Source organism: Bufo gargarizans, chromosome 11 (assembly GCF_014858855.1).
Source record: "Bufo gargarizans isolate SCDJY-AF-19 chromosome 11, ASM1485885v1, whole genome shotgun sequence".
Taxonomy (NCBI): domain Eukaryota; kingdom Metazoa; phylum Chordata; class Amphibia; order Anura; family Bufonidae; genus Bufo; species Bufo gargarizans.
Genome location: NC_058090.1, coordinates 71,136,738 through 71,161,237, shown reverse-complemented (window position 1 = coordinate 71,161,237; position 24,500 = coordinate 71,136,738).

Genomic DNA, 24,500 nt, shown 5'->3' with positions numbered 1-24,500 from the left:
CGTTCGACTGAAACATAGGGGTAGACGCGCTGTCCCGAAAATGGGATTTTTAACTAGCCTATGCCTTTCCCCCTTTTCAATTAATTCCCAGAGTCCTAAAAAAGATTCGGTTAGACAGGGCTCATGTGATACTAATAGCCCCTCTATGGCCCAAAAAAACATGGTTTCCGTTACTGAAGACTCTTTCAGTCCAGAGCCTTCATTTGCAACAGGATCTACTGTCCCAGGGCCTGATCTACCATCCCCAAATAGAAAGGTTACACCTAACGGCCTGGAACCTGAAAGGATGATTTTGAGATCAAAGGGCCTATTAGAAGCCATTATTAACACTATGTCAGCCAGCAGAAAAGATGTAACTTCAAAAATGTATCATAAGGGGTGGAGTAAATTTTGCTGTTTGCGGTGTATCCAGGAAAAAACTTCTCAGAAGTTCTCAGTCCAAGCAGTTCTAGGTTTCCTGCAGTCTGGCTTCGAAAAAAGATTACGCCCAAACACTTTAAGAATGCACATATCAGCCTTAAACGCAGTGTTTGGAGAAAGAATTGCGGAACATCCATGGGTTATCAGTTTTTTAAGAGGGGCAGGTTAAGACCGTCCCTAAGGCCTACAGTTTCCCCTTGGGATCTCAATTTGGTGCCATTAGGTTTGACAAACGCCCCATTTGAACCTTTGTCAGAAACCTCATTGAGATATCACTAAAGACTTTATTCCTGGTATCAATCACCTCAGCGCGTAGAGTGAGTGAAATCCAAGCTCTAAAAATAGTGAAACCCTTTTGCATCGTATTCCCGGACAGAATTGTATTCAGATTGGACAATTCTTTTCTTCTTAAAGTGGTATCAAACTTCCACAGAGAGGAGGAGATTATTGTCCCATCATTTTTGCTCAAACCTAAAAACAGAAGGGGAAATGAATTTCCACAAGTTAGATGTACATAGGGCTATATTACTCTATCTAGAGGTTACAAAAACGTTTAGGAAAACAGACTATTTATCCAATTCAGTGGAACACATAAAGGGCAGAAAGCCACAAAAAACTCCTTATCCAGATGGATAAAAATGGCAATTTCGGAGTCATATAAAGTGTCAGATATTCCTCCACCAAAGTCCTTTACAGCACATTCCACAAGATCTGTGGCTGCATCCTGGGCAGAGAGGGCAAGTGCCTCATTAGAACAGATATGCAAAGCAGCGACATGGTCAAGTCCTCATACATTTATTAAACATTATAGAGTGGATACTAGAGCTAGTTAGGAGCTTGCTTTCAGCAGGAAGGTGCTTCAGGCCATAGTCCTCCCCTACTAATGGCATGGCTGTGATTGGCCAGTGCAGTATGTGACCCAGCCTCTATATAAGCTGGAGTCACGTAGCGACGTACGTCACTCTGCTCTTGCTAGTGTAGGGATAAGATGCTGCTGCTGCTGTGAGGGAGAGAATAGGAAAGAATCTGATATCAGAACTTGTTAACTCTGCAATCTACAGCGATTTTTTTTTTGTGGGTGCAATGCAACATTTTTGTACCCTACCCTGAGCCCAGTGACACAGAAAAATAAGTTTTATGCGTCTGTTAGGTGGGCGTCGGCGGTCATTTTGTGCAAGTTCAGTGCACCAGCACTGCATATATGCCATATGTTCTTTTAGTTCAGTGGGCAACATATACCCATTTTATAAGTGCACCTGCACTGCATATGTGCCAGGGGAAGGGAAAATAAAATAGGTAAGGCTACTCTCACACCTGTGTTAGGTGCGGATCCGTCTGGTATCTGCACTGACTGATCTGCAACCATAATGCAAAAGCTTGTATCTGTTCAGAACAGATCAGTTTGCATTATCCTTTTAAAAAAAAGTCTAAGTCAAAACGGATCCATCCTGACTTACATTGAAAGTCAATGGGGGACGAATCCGTTTTCAATTGCGCCATATTGTGTCAGTGAAAACGGATCCGTCCCCATTGACTTACATTGTAAGTCAGGACGGATCCGTTTAGCATTGGGGCTGAACTGATCCATTTTGAACAGTTTGTGAGATCCCTGAAACGGATCTCACAAACGGAGTTCAAAACGCCAGTGTGAAAGTAGCATAATCTGTCTGTGAGTTCAGGGACCCAGGGGGTGACCTATTCACATTTTTTTATGTAAATACCCCTGTGCTGCATATGTGAGTGTAATTAATATAGTATATCGATCTGTTAGATTATGGGGGGACAAATTAATATTTTTTTGCTAAAAAGTACATTTGTGCCTTGCACTGCAAATCTGACAGTGAAATAAAATCTGTAAATACATCTGTTTCACTGTAGGTGAAAAAATATAAATTTTTTACATAAAGTACCTTTGCGGCCTGCGCTGCATTTCTGAAAGTCCAATACAACCGTTAAATACTGCTGTTATATTGTGGTTTGAAAACACCCTTTTTCCATACGCCTCCACAACGGCACTGAGAAGAAGGATACCCCACCTCCCAGGGACAGGAAACAACGTGGAGAACTAACCTTTAAAAGCCCCCTTCCCTTTACCTTCTCCGGTTGTTTCCTGTCCCTCGGGACGAAGTGGAGAACAGAGCGGGATCCTTCCTGCTCTTCACCAGAATATTTGCGCGCAGCCTGGGTTCCTTCCAGGACCTCTCTTCCTCACTTTTTTCCCTAGACTGGTAGGTTAGGAGGGCTGCTTCGGGGCTGTCGGTGTGCGCGTGGTACCAAGTGACCCGGAAATGTATTCAAATTTGCCGGGGGGACAGTGGAATGGCGTCCTCGGCATCTGAAGATATTCCAGCAGCATGTCCATTCCAGCAGAGATGTCCTTAGAGCCTCCAAAGGCCCCCAGCCCGGTAAGCCTCTTCCTTTTGGGAGGTCAGCACCGCCATTGAGTCTAAATGGATGACACTCCTTCTAGCACCCTCCACCTCTAAAACAGTTTCTCAGGACATGGAGCTGGACTTTGATGATGGTGATATATCCTCGGATTCAGATTCGTCTTACTCAGAGGATATGTCAGGCAAGCCCTTATGCTCTATTGAGGACACTGACGCCCTCCTCAAAACTATCAGAACAATGATGAGCATCGAACAGGCAAGGGAACCACAGTCTATCCAGGACCAATTGTTCAGGGGATTGGCCAACAAAAAAAGAAGAGTGTTCCCAGTTCATGAGAATATAAAAAAAAATAATTTCTGTTGAATGGAGGGACCCAGAAAAAAGATCTGGGGTGTCCAGGGTATTTAAAAGAAAATACCCCTTCAGTGAGATTGACTCTGCCCTCTGGGAGAAGACCCCTCGGGTTGATGCGCCAGTGGCGAGAATATCAAAAAAATCTTCACTCCCATTCGAAGATGTCGGCCTGCTTCGAGACCCAATGGACAAAAGATGCGAGTCCATTCTTAAAAAGTCATGGGACACCTGTACTTCCATGTTAAGGCCCAGCATCGCAGCAAGCTGCACCGCCAGAACCCTCGCTCTTTGGCTATCCCAGCTTGAGGAGCATTTGATAGCCGGTACCCCCTCCAAAGATATCCTGGCCTCTCTTCCAGTGTTAAGTCAGAGACAGGAAAAAAAAAAAAAAAAAGAGGGTTAGTCACTGGGACTTCAGAACGATGGTCCAGGGGTAACTTTGCAGGGCACCAAAGGTGGGGCAGAATAAGTATCCTTTGAATATTTCCCTGAATATTGGGGAAAAAAAAGTGTAAAACGAAGATAGTGGAACAGGTGAGGGCAGGCTGCCAATGGTCTCAACCCACCTTGATTCCCTCAAGGTGGGTGGTTGGAAAAAAAGAAGTAGAGTAGCGTGGGGACGCTAAAAAAGGACCACAGAGAGGTGCCAATATCCCTAGTATCTAGGATTGTGGGGGTATATAACCCAAATATAGCAGCTTATGTTGTTAGGTATAAATAAATGGAGTGGCAAAACTCAGGATTAGCAATAAATGGTAGACAAATAGTAAAAGCAATGGTAAATTGCAAGTATAAAATCGCAAATATAAAGGAACATATGCTCCTGAATAAGGGGACCCACTAAGAGGCCCCGAAACGCATCAAGCTGCTCACTCCCCCAACCCTGGCTTTTGGAATAAAAAATTAAAAGAAAGAACAAGTGATCTTTGTTCGTTTCTAAGACTCTACTGGCGATCCAGGCACAGGAGGTGTGATGTGGGTGTCTTGAGCTTTATCCCACATTACCCTCCTGGGTGAAGTGAGTCACTGAAATTTTGATTTTATATTTTCATTTTATATTTGCGATTTTATACTTGCAATTTACCATTGCTTTTACTATTTGTCTACCATTTATTACTAATCCTGATTTTTGCCACTCCATTTATTTATACCTAACAACATAAGCTGCTATATTTGGGTTATATACCCCTACAATCCTAGATACTAGGGATATTGGCGCCTCTCTGTAGTCCTTTTTTTTAGCCTCCCCACGCTACCCTACTTCTTTCTTTCCAGTGTTGAAGCAGGCCACCATATTTTTATCTGATGCATCTGCGGATCTAGTCAAGCTCTCAGCTAGATCAGCGACCCTATCCAATGCAGCTAGAAGATCCATATGACTGAGATCCTGGTCGGGAGATAATACCTCAAAGAATAAACTCTGTAACATTCCTTGTGAAGGCGACAGGTTATTTGGGTCTGTTCTAGACGATATACTAGACAAAGTGTCCGACCGGAAGAAAGGATTCCCCTCTGAACCAAAATTCTTTCACAACCAGCGGCCCTTTCGCTCCCAGAAAAAGGGTAGATCGGATCAAAGACGGAAAGAAGGATCAAGTTCTTGGCAAACCTCTAAGGGAAGAGGGAGAGGTTTTTTGTTCAACCCCGACAAGTCTTCCAAACAACCTCCTCAATGACGCCAGGGGTCCTGTGGGGGGGGGGGGGGGGGGGAAGACTTCAGGAATTTTATCCGGATTGGGAAAAAATTATCAACTCTCCATGGGTTCTAGATCTAATCCGGTCAGGGTGCAGAATAGAGTTTTCCTCTCCTCCACCAAAAAGGTTCTTGGAAGAAGAAGTTGCCAAAATCCACTCAGTTGCTGATGGAATCCCAGATACAGGCTCTTCTGACAAAAAAAAGCAGTCATCCCAGTTCCCCGGGACCAACTAGAGGAAGGCTTCTATTCTCCAGTATTCCTGATAAAGAAGCCTAACGGGTCCCACAGGGCGATCATAAATCTAAGAGATCTGAACAAACACATCTCGTACAAAAAAAATTCAAAATGGAAACAATCAATTCCACCATCGGCCTGCTATTCAAAAATTGTTTCATTGTATCTCTAGACCTGGCAGACGCCTATTATCACATCCCCATCTACCCAAGCCATCAAAAATACCTAAGATTTGTAATATTCCGACAAGATCGTCTGACTCATTTACAATTCAGAGTCCTTCCATTTGGTCTTTCATCCGCTCCGCGAGTATTCACAAAGGTGATGGCAGAAGTGTCCGGCTATCTTCATCAACAAGAGATTGTTTTCATCCCATATCTAGATGACTTCTTGCTAGCAGCTCCATCACCAGGAATTCTCCAAAAATCTAATTTTGACGCAAACAAACTCTATTTTCTAGGGTGGAAGCTGAACCTGGAAAAATCTGATATCGTTCCTTCGCAGAGGAAGAAATTTCTAGGCATCCTCCTGGATTCAGAGTTAATGACATCCTTCCTTCAGAGCTCGAAGATCCAGGATCTGATTATCAAAATCTGTATGTTCAAACGCCCTCAGAAGGTATCCTTCAGACAAATTATGGTCCTCCTAGGTCTTATAACTTCCACTATCCCAGCAGTAAAGTGGGCACAATTCCACAGCAGACTGCTCCAAAATTTTGTCCTATCCTCCTGGAACAAAAGTCCCCTCTCCCTGGACAAAAAAGGTTCCCCTTCCCCTTCAGGTCAAATTGACCCTAGATTGGTGGCTAAAAAGAGATCATCTCAGTCAGGGAGTCCATCAGATATAGTAGTGATCACAACCGATGCAAGCGGATTAGGATGGGGGGGCTCACAGCGAGGGCCAGATTGTTCAAGGTATGTGGGGAACCAATTTTCTTCCTCTATCCTCAAATGCAAAGGAGCTACAAGCAGTGTTCCTAGCATTAAAAGCTTTTCAATCCTCTGTCCATCACAGGGACGTGAAAATCCTGACAGACACGATGGTGGCATATATATATATATATATATATATAAGCAGGGGGGCATGCAAAGCAAGATTCTAGGTCAAACAGCGTCCTGGCTGATCTCTTGGGCACAGAATCACATAGTGTCTATATCAGCGGTACACTTAAAAGGGAAAGAAAACCTCCTGGCGGATTACATGAGCAGAAATCCACTAAAATCAGGGGAGTGGTCCCGGAACAAAATAGTTTTTCAGGAATTAACCAAGAGATGGGGAGTTCCAATCCTGGACCTATTCGTGACAAAGGCAAACAGTCAAACAAAGCAATCCTTTTCCCTATCATACCAGGACAATCCACTGAGGGTGGACGCCTTCTCAGGTCCCTGGCCAGAGGGCCTTTTGTACGCGTTCCCGCCAATATCCCTGATCCCCAGGACGCTAGCAAAAATTTTAGAGGACAGATGCAATGTCATAATGATAGCGCCTTACTGGCCAAAAAGGACTTGGTTCCCTTTATGGTCGATGACAGCAAAGGGGGACTTCTGGCAGCTTCCCCAAGTCTCAGATCTTCTGCTCCAAGGCCAGGTCCAGCACCCAAAGATCCATCAACTAAACCTGACAGCTTGGAGGCTTAACGCGGCATCCTAAAAGCCAAAGGCCTATCAGACGCGATAATTCACACAATTCTAAGCAGTCGGAAACCAGTCACTTAAAAAAAATGTATCATAGGGTCTGGAATACCTTTCTTTCCTTTTCACAGGGATCCTGAGATCCCTCGAAGAAACCGGACTTAAAAATTGTTCTGGAATTTCTGCAAAAAGGCATGGAAAACTGTCTACAGGTCAGCACCCTTAAAATTCAGGTAGCGGCACTCAGCACCTTTCTAGATCTAAAACTCGCAGCATTTTCCTTAAACGTTTCTTTAAAGGTGCAAATAGATTGAGACCTACAGTCAGATCTATTGTCCCTCCCTGGGACTTTAATTTAATCCTTTCAGTTCTAGTGGACCCTCCTTTCGAGCCCATTTCAGAAATCCCTCTTAGCCTGCTCTCTAAAAAACAGCCTTTATTATCGCAAACACTTCCGCCAGGAGAGTCGAAGAAAGGATCTTGGAAGATATAGCTGTTCTATGTCATGAACCTTCCTTTCTGCCCAAGGTATGTTCTAGATTTCATTGTGATCAAGATATCTCACTACCTACATTCTGCCCACAGTCTAGATCAGACAAGGAAGCCAAGTTCCATAATCGACGTGAAGAGATGCATCCTCGCCTACCTGGAAGACACAAAAACTATAAGAAAGTCAAATAGACTTTTTGTCCAGTTCGCGAGAGCTAACAAGGGCTAGGGTGCATCAAAATGACTATTACTAGAGTGTATAAGGAAAGGAAATCCTCACCACCAGGGCGACTGACTTCCCACTCAACTAGGGCAATTTCAACCTCCTGGGCGGAATGAGCTTCTGCTTCACTGAGCCAGATATGCCAAGCAGCCACTTGGTCCAATCCTAACACATTCTTCAGGCATTCCAGACTGGACATTGCTTCCAACAGGGACCATTCCTTTGGCCAGAAAGTTCTATCCGCTGTAGTCCCACACTAATTGGCTAGTGATTTATCTGCTAGTCCTCCTGCTCAGTGCCGTTGGGGAAGGCGTATGGAATAGATGATAATTACTTACCGGTAATTTGATTTTCCATTTAGCCTCCACAACGGCACTGGGATTTTTTCCCACCCTTCCTTGTTTTTTTATGTCCTTTCTGACAGATTGTCTATATTTTATCAGTAAAAATATCTCAAAGGCCATAAACTGTGCTCGCTTGATTTTTTTCTCTTGTTGATCAAAAAAGTAGTTTTTTCTGCATCCTCTTGAGTTCTCGGATACTAACCGGAGAAGGTAAAGGGGAGGAGGCTTTAAAAGGTTAGTTCTCCATGTTGTTTCCTGTCCCTGGGTGGCGGGGTATCCTCCTGCTCAGTGCCGTTGTGGAGGCTAAATGAAAAATGGTAAGTAATTATCATCTCTTTGTGCTAGATACTACATTTGCAGCCTGCGCTACATTTCTGACAGTCCAATACAACTGTTAAATACTGCCGTTATATTTTTGTTTGAAAAAAAAAAAACACCCATTTTGTGCCTGATAGCACATTTGCAGGCTGTGCTGCATATCTGTCAGGTCAATACAACCATTAACCACTTAAGGACCACAGGTTTATACCCCCCCTAGTGACCAGGCCCCATTTTACAAATCGGCACTCCACAACTTTAGCGGTTTATTGCTCGGTCATGCAATTTACCACCCAAATTAATTTTACCTCCTTTTCTTCTCACTAATAGAGCTTTCATTTGGTGGTATTTCATTGCTGCTGACATTTTTACTTTTTTTGTTATTAATCAAAATTTTTCACTTTCAGTTGTAAAATTTTGCAAAAAAAACGACATCAATATATACATTTTTCGCTAAATTTATTGTTCAACATGTCTTTGATAAAAAACAAATGTTTGGGCAAAAGTTATAGCGTTTACAAACTATGGTACAAAAATGTGAATTTCCGCTTTTTGAAGCAGCTCTGACTTTCTGAGCACCTGTCATGTTTCCTGAGGTTCTACAATGCCCAGACAGTAGAAAACCCCCACAAATGACCCCATTTTGGAAAGTAGACACCCTAAGGTATTCGCTTATGGGCATAGTGAGTTCATAGAACTTTTTATTTTTTGTCACAAATTAGCGGAAAATGATGATTTTTTTTTCTTACAAAGTCTCATATTCCACTAACTTGTGACAAAAAACAAAAACTTCCATGAACTCACTATGCCCATCACAAAATACCTTGGGGTGTCTTTTTTCCAAAATGGGGTCACTTGTGGGGTAGTTATACTGCCCTGGCATTTTAGGGGCCCAGATGCGTGAGAAGAAGTACGGCGATACCAGATGTGTGACACTTTTTTGCAGCCTAGGTGGGCAAATGGGCCCACATTCCAAAGAGCACCTTTAGGATTTCACGAGCCATTTTTTACAGATTTTGATTTCAAACTACTTACCACACATTTGGGCCCCTAGAATGCCAGGGCAGCATAACTACCCCACAAGTGACCCCATTTTGGAAAGAAGACACCCTAGGTATTTTGTGAGGGGTATGGTGAGTTTATGGAATTTTTAATTTTTTGTCACAAGTTAGTGGAATATGAGACTTTGTAAGAAAAAAAAAATCATCAGTTTCCGCTAACTTGGGACAAAAAATAAAAAATTCTAGGAACTCACCATGCCCCTCATGGAATACCTTGGGGTGTCTTCTTTCCAAAATGGAATCACTTGTGGGGTAGTTATACTGCCCTGGCATTCTAGGGGCCCAAATGTGTGGTAAGTAGTTTGAAATCAAAATCTGTAAAAAATGACCTGTGAAATCCTAAAGGTGCTCTTTGGAATGTGGGCCCCTTTGCCCACCTAGGCTGCAAAAAAGTGTCACACATCTGGTATCGCCGTACTCAGGAGAAGTTGGGCAATGTGTTTTGGGGTGTCATTTTACATATATCCATACTGGGTGAGAGAAATATCTCTGCAAAAGACAACTTTTCCAATTTTTTTTATACAAAGTTGGCATTTGACCAAGATATTTATCTCACCCAGCATGGGTATATGTAAAATGACACCCCAAAACACATTGCCCAACTTCTCCTGAGTACGGCGATACCACATGTGTGACACTTTTTTGCAGCCTAGATGCGCAAAGCGGCCCAAATTCCTTTTAGGAGGGCATTTTTTGACATTTGGATCCCAGACTTATTCTCACGCTTTCGGGCCCCTAAAAAGCCAGGGCAGTATAAATACCCCACATGTGACCCAAGGTATTCAATGAGGGGCATGGAGAGTTCATAGAAAAAAAAATTTGGGCACAAGTTAGCGGAAATTATTATTATTATTTTTTTTCTCACAAAGTCTCCCTTTCCGCTAACTTGGGACAAAAATGTCAAACTTTCATGAACTCAATATGCCCCTCACGGAATACCTTGGGGTGTCTTCTTTCCAAAATGGGGTCACATGTGGGGTATTTATACTGCCCTGGCATTTTAGGGGCCCTAAAGCGTGAGAAGAAGTCTGGAATATAAATGTCTAAAAAATGTTACCCATTTGGATTCCGTGAGGAGTATGGTGAGTTCATGTGAGATTTTATTTTTTGACACAAGTTAGTGAAATATGAGATTTTATAAGAAAAAAATAATAATAATTTCCGCTGTCTGAATGGAGCCTTACAGGAGGGTGATCAATGACAGGGGGGTGATCAGGGAGTGTATATGGGGTGATCACCCCCCTGTCACTGATCACCCCTCTGTCAGGCTCCATTCAGACGTCCATATGTTTTTTATGGATCCACATTAACATAATAGATGACTCATAGTAACAACATTTGACCAATCAGGTATGGACACATAGGCTACCATGCATCAGAGCTATGATGACCCTATATGGTGAAACTGTTCAAACTTTAGGAATGTTTGGGTCACTTGAAACCGCTCAGGAAGTTTCTCACATTCCAAAGGGGAAAGGGATATCTTGAAACAGATGTACTGGTCAGATATAATCCATAATACACGTTTGCTTAGAAAGACCAAATGGAGTTACCTATATCCCATCAGTGATCACACCCCTGTAAGGCTCCATTCAGACGTCCGTATGTGTTTTGCGGATCCGATCCATAGATGCGTGGATCCGTAAAACACATACAGACGTCTGAATGGAGCCTTACAGGGGGGTGATCATCCCATATAGACTCCCTGATCACCCCCCTGTAAGGTTCCATTCAGACGTCCGTATGCATTTTGCGGATCCGATCCATGGATGGGTGGATCCGTAAAACACATACGGGTGTCTGAATGGAGCCTTACAGGGGGGCGATCAATGATAGGGGGTGATCAGGGAGTGTATATGGGGTGATCACCCCCCTGTCACTGATCACCCCCCTGTAAGGCTCCATTCAGACGTCCGTATGTGTTTTGCGGATCCGATCCATAGATGCGTGGATCCGTAAAACACATACAGACGTCTGAATGGAGCCTTACAGGGGGGTGATCATCCCATATAGACTCCCTGATCACCCCCCTGTAAGGCTCCATTCAGACGTCCGTATGCGTTTTGCGGATCCGATCCATGGATGCGTGGATCCGTAAAACACATACGGACATCTGAATGGAGCCTTACAGGGGGGTGATCAATGACAGGGGGTGATCAGGGAGTGTATATGAGGTGATCACCCCCCTGTCATTGATCACCCCCCTGTAAGGCTCCATTCAGACGTCCGTATGCGTTTTGCGGATCCGATCCATGTATCCGTGGATCCGTAAAACACATACGGACATCTGAATGGGGCCTTACAGGGGGGTGATCAGGGAGTCTATATGGAGTGATCAGGGGTTCATAAGGGGTTAATAAGTGACCAGGGGGGGGTGTAGTGTAGTGTAGTGTAGTGGTGTTTGGTGCTACTTTACACAGCTACCTGTGTCCTCTGGTGGTCGAGCCAAACAAAAGAGACCACCAGAGGACCAGGTAGCAGGTATATTAGACGCTGTTATCAAAACAGCGTCTAATATACCTGGCAGGGGTTAAAAAAATCGCATCTCCAGCCTGCCAGCGAACGATCGCCGCTGGCAGGCTGGAGATCCACTCGCTTACCTTCCGTTCCTGTGAACGCGCGCGCCTGTGTGCGCGCGTTCACAGGAAATCTCGGCTCACGCGAGATGACGCCAATCGGCGTTAGTGTGACCTGGGAGAGCCGCCGCAATGACGCCTTTCGGCGTTAGAGTGGCGGCAAGCGGTTAAATACTGATGTTATATTTTGTGCTAGATACTACATCGTGGCCAAAAGTTTTGAGAATTACATAAATATTGGAAATTGGAAAAGTTGCTGCTTAAGTTTTTTATAAAAGCAATTTGCATATACTCCAGAATGTAGAATGAAGAGTGATCAGATGAATTGCATAGTCCATCTTTGCCATAAAAATGTACTTAATCCCAAAAAAACCTTTCCACTGCATTTCATTGCTGTCATTAAAGGACCTGCTGAGATCATTTCAGTAATCATCTTGTTAACTCAGGTGAGAATGTTGACGAGCACAAGGCTGGAGATCATTATGTCAGGCTGATTGGGTTAAATGGGTTAAAATGGCAAACTTGACATGTTAAAAGGAGGGTGATGCTTGAAATCATTGTTCTTCCATTGTAAACCATGGTGACCTGCAAAGAAACGCGTGCAGCCATCATTGCGTTGCATAAAAATGGCTTCCAAGGCAAGGATATTGTGGCTACTAAGATTGCACCTCAATTAACAATTTATATGAACTTCAAGGAAAGAGGTTCAATTCTTGTTAAGAAGGCTTCAGGGCATCCAAGAAAGTCCAGCAAGCACCAGGATAGTCTCCTAAAGAGGATTTAGCTGCGGGATCGGAGTGCCACCAGTGCAGAGCTCAGGAATGGCAGCAGGCAGGTGTGAGCGCATCTGCACGCACAGTGAGGCGAAGACTTTTGGAAGATGGCCTGGTGTCAAGAAGGGCAGCAAAGAAGCCACTTCTCTCCAAAAAAACATCAGGGACAGATTGATCTTCTGCAGAAAATATGGTGAATGGACTGCTGAGGACTGGGGCAAAGTCATATTCTCTGATGAAGCCTCTTTCCGATTGTTTGGTTTCATCATGAAAAAGGCTTGTCAGGAGAAGAAAAGGTGAGCGCTACCATCAGTCCTGTGTCATGCCAACAGTAAAGCATTCTGAGACCATTCATGTGTGGGGTTGCTTCTCATCCAAGGGAGTGGGCTCACTCACAATTTCTGACAGCCCAATACAACCAGTCAATATTGCTGTTACATTGTTGGTTGACAAATTCACATTTTTAGTGACCGTGAAGTAATTGTATTAAATTCGCCTGCCACACTATTGTGTGACCTCAAGAAATTCTCTTTATGACACCGGCACAGCCTTACTGTAAGTGAACTTAATTGTTGACTATTGGCGGCTACATTGTCGCCTGACATAAACCATATGTTAGTTTGGTGGATTAATGCAAAGGATGAGGAGAGCGTCAAATAAGGGACGTGGTCCTGGTCGTGGTGCTGCTGGTGGAGCTCCTGTTGCAGGGAGAGGATGTGGTCGATCTGTGCCAGCTACACGCACAAGTGAAACACCTTCCTCATGTGCGAGTAGGTGACAGAACCTTCAGCGTTATTTGGTAGGGCCGAATGCGGCTCTACGAATGGTGAGGCCAGAACAAGTACAGGCTATAGTAGATTGGATGGCTGACAGTGCCTCCAGTTCCTTCACATTGTCTCCCACCCAGTCCCCTGCTGAAAGATCAGAATTGGCACCTGCAGCCCATGGCCATCAGTCTTTCACCTCACCCCCTTGCAAATCAGCCAAGCAGTCTGAGCCCCAAGTAATGCAGCAGTTTCTTTTGCTGTTGGATGACTCTGCTAGCAGGGTTTCCCAGGGCCATCCACATAGCCCTGCCCCAGAAGTGGAAGAGATTGAGTGCACCGATGCCCAACCACTTACATTTCAGGATGAGGACATGGGAAGACCACCGCAGCACGTCTCCGATGATGACGAAACACAGGTGCCAACTGCTGCGGCTTTCTGGACAAGGAGGGCAGGGGTAAAGAGTGGGTGAAAGATGACGTTGAGGATGATGAGGTACTAGACCCCACATGGAATCAAGGTCATGTGAGTGATATGTGCAGTTTGGAGGAAGAGGTGCTGGTCGCACAGAGGCACCAGCACAGCAAAAGAGGGATCAGGGTGCAAAACCATCTGTTATATTCTGTGACATTTTACCATTTTTGCCGTGAATAAACCTCTGCTCTGCATAGGTGACAGTCAGGGACCTAAATTTCTAAAAATGGTCTGTTACATTCTCAGGTGACATTTTACCATTTTTGCCATATACAAACCCGTGCTCCGCATAGGTGACATGGACCTAAATTTCTAAAATTCATCTGTTTCATTGGTGGGTGACATTAACCCATTTTTGCCATTGAAAACCCCCAGCACTGCATAGGTGACAGGGTCTTAAATGTCTAAAATTAGTCTTTAATTGACGCGCCCCTCCTCCTTTCATTCGATTCTTTCACATTAATAACTTGTCCCACATTTCCACCCGATCAGATATCAGCCATTGACCTCCTTTGGATGTGGTATCCCTTTCGCAGGCTCCCGCATGGAACCCCGATTCCCCGTGATCACCATGGGAGGCGCAGATAAGAACATCGAAAGTTGACAGGGAAGATATCCAATTGGATCGTGGACGTGCGATCAGGCAGAGGTTATCTAGAGTCAACAAAGCGGCAGCAGGGCCTCTTCTGTATAATGTTTCATAATCCAAAATACTGCAGTGACATTCCCTTTAATTTTTTATTACTCATTACAATAACAGGGCATCTTAAGAGTCCTGTATTGTTATTTATCGTCACTATCTCTCAGGGTCGGGAGGGGGCCTCCTTTACTTGGATGCTTCTGCTTCTATAACTTGTACCACATTTCCACCCAATCAGAATTCAGCCATTGACCTCCCTTGCATGTGGTAGCCATTTCTCAGGCTCCCCCTCTGGCATGGAACCCTGATTCCCCGCCACCTGTGATCACCATGGTAGGCACAGAAAAGAACATCAAAAGTTGATAGGGAAGATATCTAATTGGATCGTGGACATCACGGGACATGCAACATGGTGGAGCAGTATGTGTACACACACCTACACATACTGACTGATGGGTCTGCCCCCTTCAACTTCTGGGTCTCCAAATTGGGCACATGGCCTGAGTTTGCCATTTATGCCTTGGAGGTGCTGGCCTGCCCTGCAGCCAGTGTATTGTCTGAATGCTTGTTTAGCACGGCAGGAGGTGGTTATCACAGACAAGCGCAGCCGCCTGTCCACAGCCAATGTGGACAAGCTCACGTTCATTAAAATGAACCAGGCAGGGATCCCACAGGACTTGTCCGTTACTTGTGCAGAATAGATATGTTGCATGTATACCTGACTCACCCAGTCATTGTTGTACTCCAGCACGCTTTCTCTTTGTTTTGTTTTTTATATTTCCAAATGTTTTGGGGTCTACACAAATTTAAATAAAAAGAATAAAAATAAAAAACAAAAACCAGTGTTGGCTACTGTTGGGCACTATATATACGGACCCCTTTACCTTAGTGTCCCTGTAAATGATCTCGGCAGCAAGCTTGGATTAAGGCTTTCTGGTACCAGGAGGTGAATGAATGACAAACATGTGCCTTGTTCAAATTCACTCTGTTTAATGGCAGAAAAGCATCAGTAGATATAGGAGGGGTTGAACTTTCTTTACATCCAATCAAGTGTTAGCATTTATCACAACCTATAGTATTCATACACATGAGCTCTGCATTAACATAAAGGATGCAGTAGTAACAGCACTTGACCAATCAGGTATGGACACATGGGCCACTATGCATCTAAAATCCTGATGACCTTATAAGGTGAAACTTCCAACTTTTAGGAATGTTTGGGTATTCTTGAAACCGCTCAGGAAGTGTCTCACATTCCAAAAGGGGGATGGAGATCTTAAACAGATGTACTGGTCAACTAAGAGAGACAAGATGGAGTTACCTATATCCCATCAATCCTCTCTTTAGAACATATATATATCTTATCTATATGGTTCTTTCTCTGTTCTCCCTTGGGTTGCTTGTAAGCCTTTAGGTATTCCATATACCCTTCAGGAGTATAATCCTCATGCTTTGTTGGGGTTGGGTTTACCTCTTCTACCTCTACCGAAGTATAGAGGAATGCTGAGTGTACCCCTCTTTCGGCCACATTTTTACATATGGCAAAAAGGGAGGGCACACATTGTAAACAACAGCAGAGAAACACCATTGCAGCGATCACAGCGAATGCCACTCCTAAAACATACCTTATTTGACCAAAGTCAGGTATCCAGCCAAAAAGCCAGTCCCACCAACCTTGGTCAACATCCTGTTTTATATGTTTTATCATAGAACAAACTAGTTTTTATATTGTCCTGTGGTTATATATGGCCAACCCTGGTACCCATATATTCTGCTCTAGAGAGGAGATTCACAATTTTCCGGTAGCTGTAGGGAAGTGTCTCTCGTGTGTCGTGTCTGCATTGCTAGGAATAGTGGTAACATTGCTAATGTCAGCCTAGCTATTGTACAGGGTCCCTCTGTAATATTGGCCGGTATGTACGTGTAACTAGAATTTCCACAGGCCAATATCCATCCTGTTGGTAGAGGTACATGTTTATCTAGGGATGGTACTGTTTTGGTAATATTGCATTGCATATTTTTTCCTGTTACTATCTTTTTACAACTACCTAGATCTCTATCACAAATACTTGGCCTAGTCTTATTCTGCATTTTTGCTTGTATGCAGGGAGGCAATAGTGTCTCATCACAGGTGAAATTATAACATATTTCTGCTGCTGTAACAAGACCTGTAATTATTTCTATCATATTACTTTGCAGAGTCTCATATGTAGGACAATTATGGCAAGCATGATAAGGATTTATATATCCATATCTAACATCGTGACCCTCCAAGTCTGTGTCATTCCATTGGGAACGTAGGAGCCCCGTCCACACATCTACTGGGGTGGGGACTGCTACCAGACATGTCTCCAAAATGTTAGATGCAGATAAAGTGGTTCGGAGACAAAAGTCAGTTAAGTTCAAAGTTCTGGCCAGGTACAGCCATAAGTTCTCCTTTGTCTTCCATAGATTGTCTTCCCCTCTGCCTTCCGTTTTCAAGTATGTCTGTCTGTTCCACAGCCGTGGGACAGTAAGTAGGAGACAAACAAATGCAAGTATTAAGGCACTGTATCTCAGCCATCTCGAGGAATGCCCTGACTGCGTCATCCTGTTGGGGGTCAAGGCTGTCTGCCTCCGTTAGCACCCCTCCTGTATCTTGTTCGAGGTCAAGGCTGTCTGCCTCCGTTAGTACCTCTGGGCCTTGTTGGAGGTCAGGGCTGTCTGCCCCCGTTAGTACCTCTCTTTTCTTCACCAACTTAATCCTTGTGGCGTGGATCCACGTGGGCGACTGTTCAGTGAGGACTGCTGTTCTGGTGATCGCGACTACCTCGGTGGGTGGTCCGTAGGTGAAGCTTCCTGGTTCCTTTCCCTTCTTTAAGATCTTGATCATCACCTTGTCGCCTACCCGGAATGGACGGGTTGGTTCCTGTGAAAGAGAAGGAGACTTACAAGTAACTTATTCTTCAGTTTTACTGAGGACCTTGATCAGATTAGTAACATACTCCTCTCTGATCAGGTCCTAGTCCCCTTCCTGCACTACCAAGGGGCGTCTGCTATTTAAGATGGAAGCACTATGTTGGGGAATGCATAGCTTCCTCTCTTTACAGAATAATCCTGTCTTAGGATTTTTCTGCAATACTAGATAACACCAGTCTTACTGTTCCTGTTCAGTGGCATACCACTGAAGATCAGTAAGCATTTGCAACATCTCAGGGGTTGGAGGTGCCAAACATGGCATCTCCCAATGGTTACAAAAACCTGTGAGGTTGCATTTGGCCACTCGTTTCGCCACCTCATATGCCAGCGCATTGCCCTGTGAGACATGATCCTTACCATCTGCTGCCGTGAATCCTCTCTTTTGCCAAATCATACCATGGTCTCACACTACCCCATCTGTGTACCTACTATCAGTATGTAAAATACATGCCCTAGTATGTGTAATGAGCTCAGCTGCCTGCTGTATTAAGTGTGGATGCCCTTGAGTAGACCTACAACATCATGAGTGGTGTGCAAAATGGTGTAATGTCACATTGTAAAAGAAGTTGTCAATTCTACCATCATAGCACAGGCTGCAAGAGAACACAGACATGCCGGCATCCCTTGAACAGGGGTGGGCATTACCTTTGAGAAAAAAACGCACAAGGACGCAACTTGCCTCCGTTTCTTGTGTCAGTACACCCGCCATGGTTTTACAATTTTGGCATGCAAACATGTAGAAGGGCATATTATAGTCAGGGAGGCCCAGCCCTGGACTCGACATGAGCGAACATTTCAGATAATCAAATGCATTGTACATTTCAGAAGACCATTTAATCAAATCTGGATTTTCGTCCAGAGTGGCTTGCCTCAAAACATTTGTCATAATAGGAGCAATCAGGAATCCATTGTCTACCGTTTATCATACCAAGGAAAGATAACATTTCTTTCTTGGTGTGCGGGGCGACCAGACCCGCATTAGACTGGACTCTTTCTGTGCTGATTCTCCGTTCACCTTTTGTGAGGACAAAGCCCAAGTATTCAACCTGCATTTTACACCATTGCATTTTCTTAAGTGTCACTTTGTGACCACATCCTGACAACCATTTTAACAGTGATAAACCATCCTGAATGCTGGCCTCCGCTGACATGCTACACAGTAACAAATCATCGACATATTGCAGCAGCACAGAACCCTGGGGGGTGTACCATGGTTTTAACATTGCTAGGAGGACCATGCTGTACACTACAGGTGAATCAGCATATCCCTGGGGTCTGCACCAGGTCAGTTGACGTCTGTCAAAGGAAAAAAAACAAAAAGGTAGTCTGGTTATCTTATCAACTGGGATAGAAAATCATTTTTCAGATCTATCACACTGAACCAAACAGCGTCTGCTGGAATGGCAGAAGATAATTGAGGGACATCAGGCACAACAGGGGCTATAGGCACAATGATGTTGTTGATGGCCCTTAAATCCTGTACAAAGCGGGTAGTACCATCTGCCTTTGTCACTGGATTCACGGGCGTGCTGTAGGGTGAAATCACCTCTTCCAGGATTCCCTTTTGTAGGAATTCTTCTATCATTGGCCTAAGTCCATCAAGTTTCTCTTTTGACAGCGGGTATTGTTTCTGATATACTGAAATGACACCTGGTTTCACAGTAGCTGTGTAAAGGGTGCAATCTATGAATCCTGTGTCATATTCATTTGAAGACCATAATGCAGGAATAATGTTATTAAGTTCTGGGTGGTCCTGTATGTTTGCAAGAATCAGTGGGCCCGGTGTAGAGATTGGATGAGACCTGAGTGTACTCTTATGCCCTGATTCTTCGCTGATACCTGCAAGTCAAGCTTAATGAACAAATCTCTCCCTAATAGGCTGACTGGGCAATCTAGTATAATGCTAAATACATGATCTGTGATGTATTCCCTGTCCATGGTCTCGAATGGTAGTGAGTCAGTTTTAAAAAGTTTTGTCAAAACCTCATTAATTCACATAGAAGGCTCAGATTCTCTTTCCTCCCACTTTTAGGCATCTTAAGTCCACCCCTTTTAGTCGGACGCTGCGGTCATCCTTCCGTCCGTCAGTAGTATGCCAGCTGCCCATAAGAACAGAGCTCTGATGTTAAGCACAACACTTAACATGTAACTGCAAACATTGAAACAAACAGATCGGACAATACAGACATGAACACACAAAGGGCCCATAAAAAGTTTTCATTGACTTCAATAAATAAAAAATATACAGCTTGATCAAGGCTGTTGGCACCAATAAAAACCAAAAACTTCCAAGAAAAATAAAATTAAATTCTCAATGCGCATATCATTCACATTTTCATGTATTCATTTTCACAAGCAGCTCATAACCTCGCCCTTACACATAAAAACTGAATTGCACACACAGCTCTGCTAAACATTTCAGTCTTCAAAAATTTTTCAACTTCACTTACAATTCAAAGCCACACTCATTCACATTCCACTGAATCATATATCTTTCAATCTAGTCACACAATTTCTTTGTTACATTCCAAAACTTGCAACACAGACAAACACAGCTTTCCTGGAAACAGATATCCACACCACACCCAGAATTGCTAATGGTTTGTCATTGGTGAACTACTTTTTTTTCAATATCTTCTGTTCTTCACTCTGTGATTAATCAACTCTTATAAGAAGACAACATATGTGTTATACAGTACAGTAATTTTGTTAAAATCCAAATTATCTTATGTCATGTGGTTTTAGTTTAGTGTCGCACACATCTTTACTTACTCTATATAATCCCCCTTCCCCCCCCTTTTCCTTTGCCTTGCGTCTCTTATTTCAGGAGTGTTCAAGCAGGGGAAGTAAAGCAATCAATCACAGGACATTCAACTGTCCCACATGTTTCTCAAACTTTTACTCATATCTGAATAGGGACTTAGAATGGGTGCAACCTTAGATTGATAGGATTGGACATGGGCACTTTCTTAACTAGTGGATTTGCAATCATTGGATCTAATTCAATGCTGAAGTCCTGTCTGTAAGATCTATAGATAACACAGGTTAGCATCTTCACAGTCTGCAGATGCATTACCAATTAACAGCCTCCCCCCCCCCCCAGCCCCCATAGGAAATTCCTGAGCACAGGAGGGGGATGTGAGATGGGAGGGAGTTCTCTCTGAGAGCACATTTCCAGAGAGAACTGGTGGTACTACAAGTGAAATAATGACTTTTGAATGTTACAGCAGATATGGTGGGGGAAGGGATGCCACATGGCAACTTCTTTGTTCTCTGTAGGATTCAAAATCCTCCATCTTGTAATAAGAAATGCTACTCATTTCCCCAACCTTCAATTTCTCCATTAATATCTTGCTATTACCTGCATCATACCAGTGGGGGGGGGCTATTTCCAGCCACTGTTTTCCTCCCCTGGACATGTTCTCCATGTCCCAGGAAGGATCAGCATCGAAATGCGGCCAGGCTGTTTTATCACCTAGACATAGTCCTTTGACCATATCCATATGATAAATACTATTATCACCGTCCCTGGGGAATGGATGTGCAGCATCCATTACCTCAGTCCAGCCTGCTAGATTATCTACCCACGGGTTGATCAGGTAATAGTTTGTTGGACTAACACGAGCTACATAGATTTTGCAAGTCTCTCCTGGTTCTGATTTAGGGAATTTAGTCTTAGACCCTTGTCCTCCCATGTTAGTATTTATAGTTCAAAGAATAAGTGAGACAATCGCCGTCAGGACTGGCTGTGCTGCACTGAAATAGCGCCGACAAGACCTGTCAACTGATCAGCTGATTCGTATCTTAATGTCTCTCTATACTCTTTGGACCCCTATCGACTATTGTTGCTTTGGACCGCCACTTGCGTTCATATTTTCCGGGTCATCAGATTATTCCTAGCCGAAAAATTGGGGCGTCTTGCGGTCCTCCACAGCACAAACAATTTTACACATTAACAGTAAATAACCCAAAATACATCAATTTGACAATAACAGTGGGATATGACCGTACACTTACCACCCGGTCAGTATCTCACACAAACAGATAATCTTATCACTTCTAAAATACTTATACTATATATATATATATATATAAGAGTTAATCCAAGCTTTTAACCTTTCTGTTCCCTGAACAGTATCTCTAGTACGTACTACAAAGGGCATGGGTTCCCGGAACCTCTTACTGCCTACTTTAGCTCCCTGAGCTATAATTGCGTGTCCCGGACACAGCAATCTACCGAAATCATAAATAGATGGTTCAACTTACTTGATTGAGATTTTGGTCAGTGCCTCCAGGTCCAAGAAGGACAAAAATTGATGTCCTTCACTGTGGACGTGAAGATGAACCTCTCAATCCCAGACGATGCCCCCAGCTGTTGGGCACTATATATACGGACCCCTTTACCTTAGTGTCCCTGTAAATGATCTCGGCAGCAAGCTTGGATTAAGGCTTTCTGGTACCAGGAGGTGAATGAATGACAAACATGTGCCTTGTTCAAATTCACTCTGTTTAATGGCAGAAAAGCATCAGTAGATATAGGAGGGGTTGAACTTTCTTTACATCCAATCAAGTGTTAGCATTTATCACAACCTATAGTATTCATACACATGAGCTCTGCATTAACATAAAGGATGCAGTAGTAACAGCACTTGACCAATCAGGTATGGACACATGGGCCACTATGCATCTAAAATCCTGATGACCTTATAAGGTGAAACTTCCAACTTTTAGGAATGTTTGGGTATTCTTGAAACCGCTCAGGAAGTGTCTCACATTCCAAAAGGGGGATGGAGATCTTAAACAGATGTACTGGTCAACTAAGAGAGACAAGATGGAGTTACCTATATCCCATCAGCTACCTCTCCTCCTCCTCCGCCGCTTCCACCTACACCGCCACATCCACCTACTCCATATGGACCTCCTCCTCCTAGATCAAGATTTTTTATTTTATATTTTTTTACTTATTTTATGTTCTTTGAAGTCATTTCCCTATCCACATGTTTGCAGAGCACTTGCCATGCTCTTAACCACATTTTGCTGCCTTTTGCAGCCATCTAGCCCTTTCTATTACTTTTTTTTAGAGCCATTTTAGTGCTCCAAATTTTGGGTCACAATTGACTTTAATAGGGTTCAGGGTCAAGTTCGGGTCAACTTTTTTGCAAAGTTCGGCTGAACCTGTCAAACCCGAACATCCAGGTGTCTGCTCAACTATATTCTAATTGAATTGGACTTGCTAAAAAATTTCCCCAAATTTGTCTGCAAAATGAAGCCAAAAATTTTTGAATCTAATAAAAACAGCACCCACAGCTATTTTAGGGCTGTTTCACATGAGCGTGTGCGGTCTGAAAATCACGCTGTGTGTGTTCTGGACACTGCTCGTCGTGTAGTAGCGCACGGCATTATACAGATTTCTGCTATGTTCCTCTGCATGACCTTATTTCTACAGGATCATGCTGGCATAAAGTTGTCACTATGATTCTGTCAAGTAAGGTCATACATTTTAAACCGGTATAATGCCCTGCGCTTCTACATGACAGCAGTGTCCAGATCATGCTCACACATGGAGTGTGATTTCTGGACTGCATATAATCATGGGAAACAGCCTTTACTGCGAGAACTGGTGGACACATGGACAAGGATGGTCACATGACACCAGGAGGAAGTGGAGGGGCTTGCCCTGATTGGCCCAGAGCTGACATACAGCCTCATCAGCCAATTGGGGTGGCAGCAGGCAGGAAGACACCTGTGAAGAACAAGCAAACTCCACACCCTGTTGTGCACAGGCACAATCAACTATTCTATTGCAACAGGGACAGTCTAAGGAAAGAACAGAAATAAATAATTGTGTAGATTTTAGGGACCTTGAGTAGGAAATACTTTGAGGGAGTTAGGGATGGGCATACTGCTTAATATACCTGCTGCTGCATAAACTCTTGCTAGCAGCTCTGCATCACAAAACCAACTACCTGCAAGAAAAATAAATCTACTTTTTCCCCCCACTTGAATAGACAGACAGCTTTTTTTTTTTTTTTTAAAACCAAGTGGGATATTTATGAAGACAGGCGATTTAGCACAGGACTTTACACGTGTCTAAAGCTAAGCCAGCTCCCTTGCTGCCATAGATTTAGACCATTTTCTACACCTAAAACAGGCGTAGAAAATGATTAATGAGACAGGCCTGCTGCCCCATATATGTTCCCAACCAAAACCATGCCCCCTTTTTTTTTTTTAGGCCTCACGTGAGCAGCGGCGCAAATAACCTTTGTGCCGCAATAGCCGATAGATATATACCAGAAAGTGGAGTATATCTGTTCATAAATGACCGGCAAAGTTTCTACATAGGCTTATTGACAGCACAAGCACCCCAATAGCATTCTGCTGTTGAGCTATTCCAATTTTTTTTTCAACGCATATTACCCCGTGTTATTAAATACATTGCATTATGGCAAAAGCATTTTACAGCAATAATGCCATCTTTATACCCGTGTTATTATAATCTTCGTTCACAGCAAACACTGCATTTTTCCATCTGTGTTAGTGGACACAATACGGCATCAGATGGTGTTTTCATACATTTTAGTCCACAAACTTCATAGTTGAACAAGTGTTATTGCACAGTACGCTGTCATGATGGCATATTGAGGGTAGCACCTCTTTTAGACTGTGCAACGCCCATCTGCCTGGGGCCTCTGAGCAGAGTACAAATGTAGCTGGTTCCTACACTGCCCTGAAAATGTAGGCTTAAGGTAAGTCCATGAGAGGCTGTATATTTAGTGTTAGGTACCCGTCTGCAGAAGTCACCTCAACGCCTGGTAGATGGGCCCGACACATATTTGATCAAAAATGTGCGCTAAGAGCTTCCATTCTTCCATTTATAGTAGGTATAATATCACTTTAATTTAGAATGAACCCAATTTCTCAGCTCTATTGTTTGTATCTGTAAAGTTGTGCAGCCATTTTTTTTTAAATCAACCATAGACAGGATAGCACCATTACCATCTATCAGTGTAGTGTGGCCTCAACCGCTCAACAAGTGGTGGCAACCAGTCCTGCTCCCCAACCAGGGCCAGATCGGCTTATGTTTTGGTCAGCTCGGGAACTGGTGATACCACGGATACTGTAGGTGCAGGCTCAAAATGTGCCAGGCCTAAG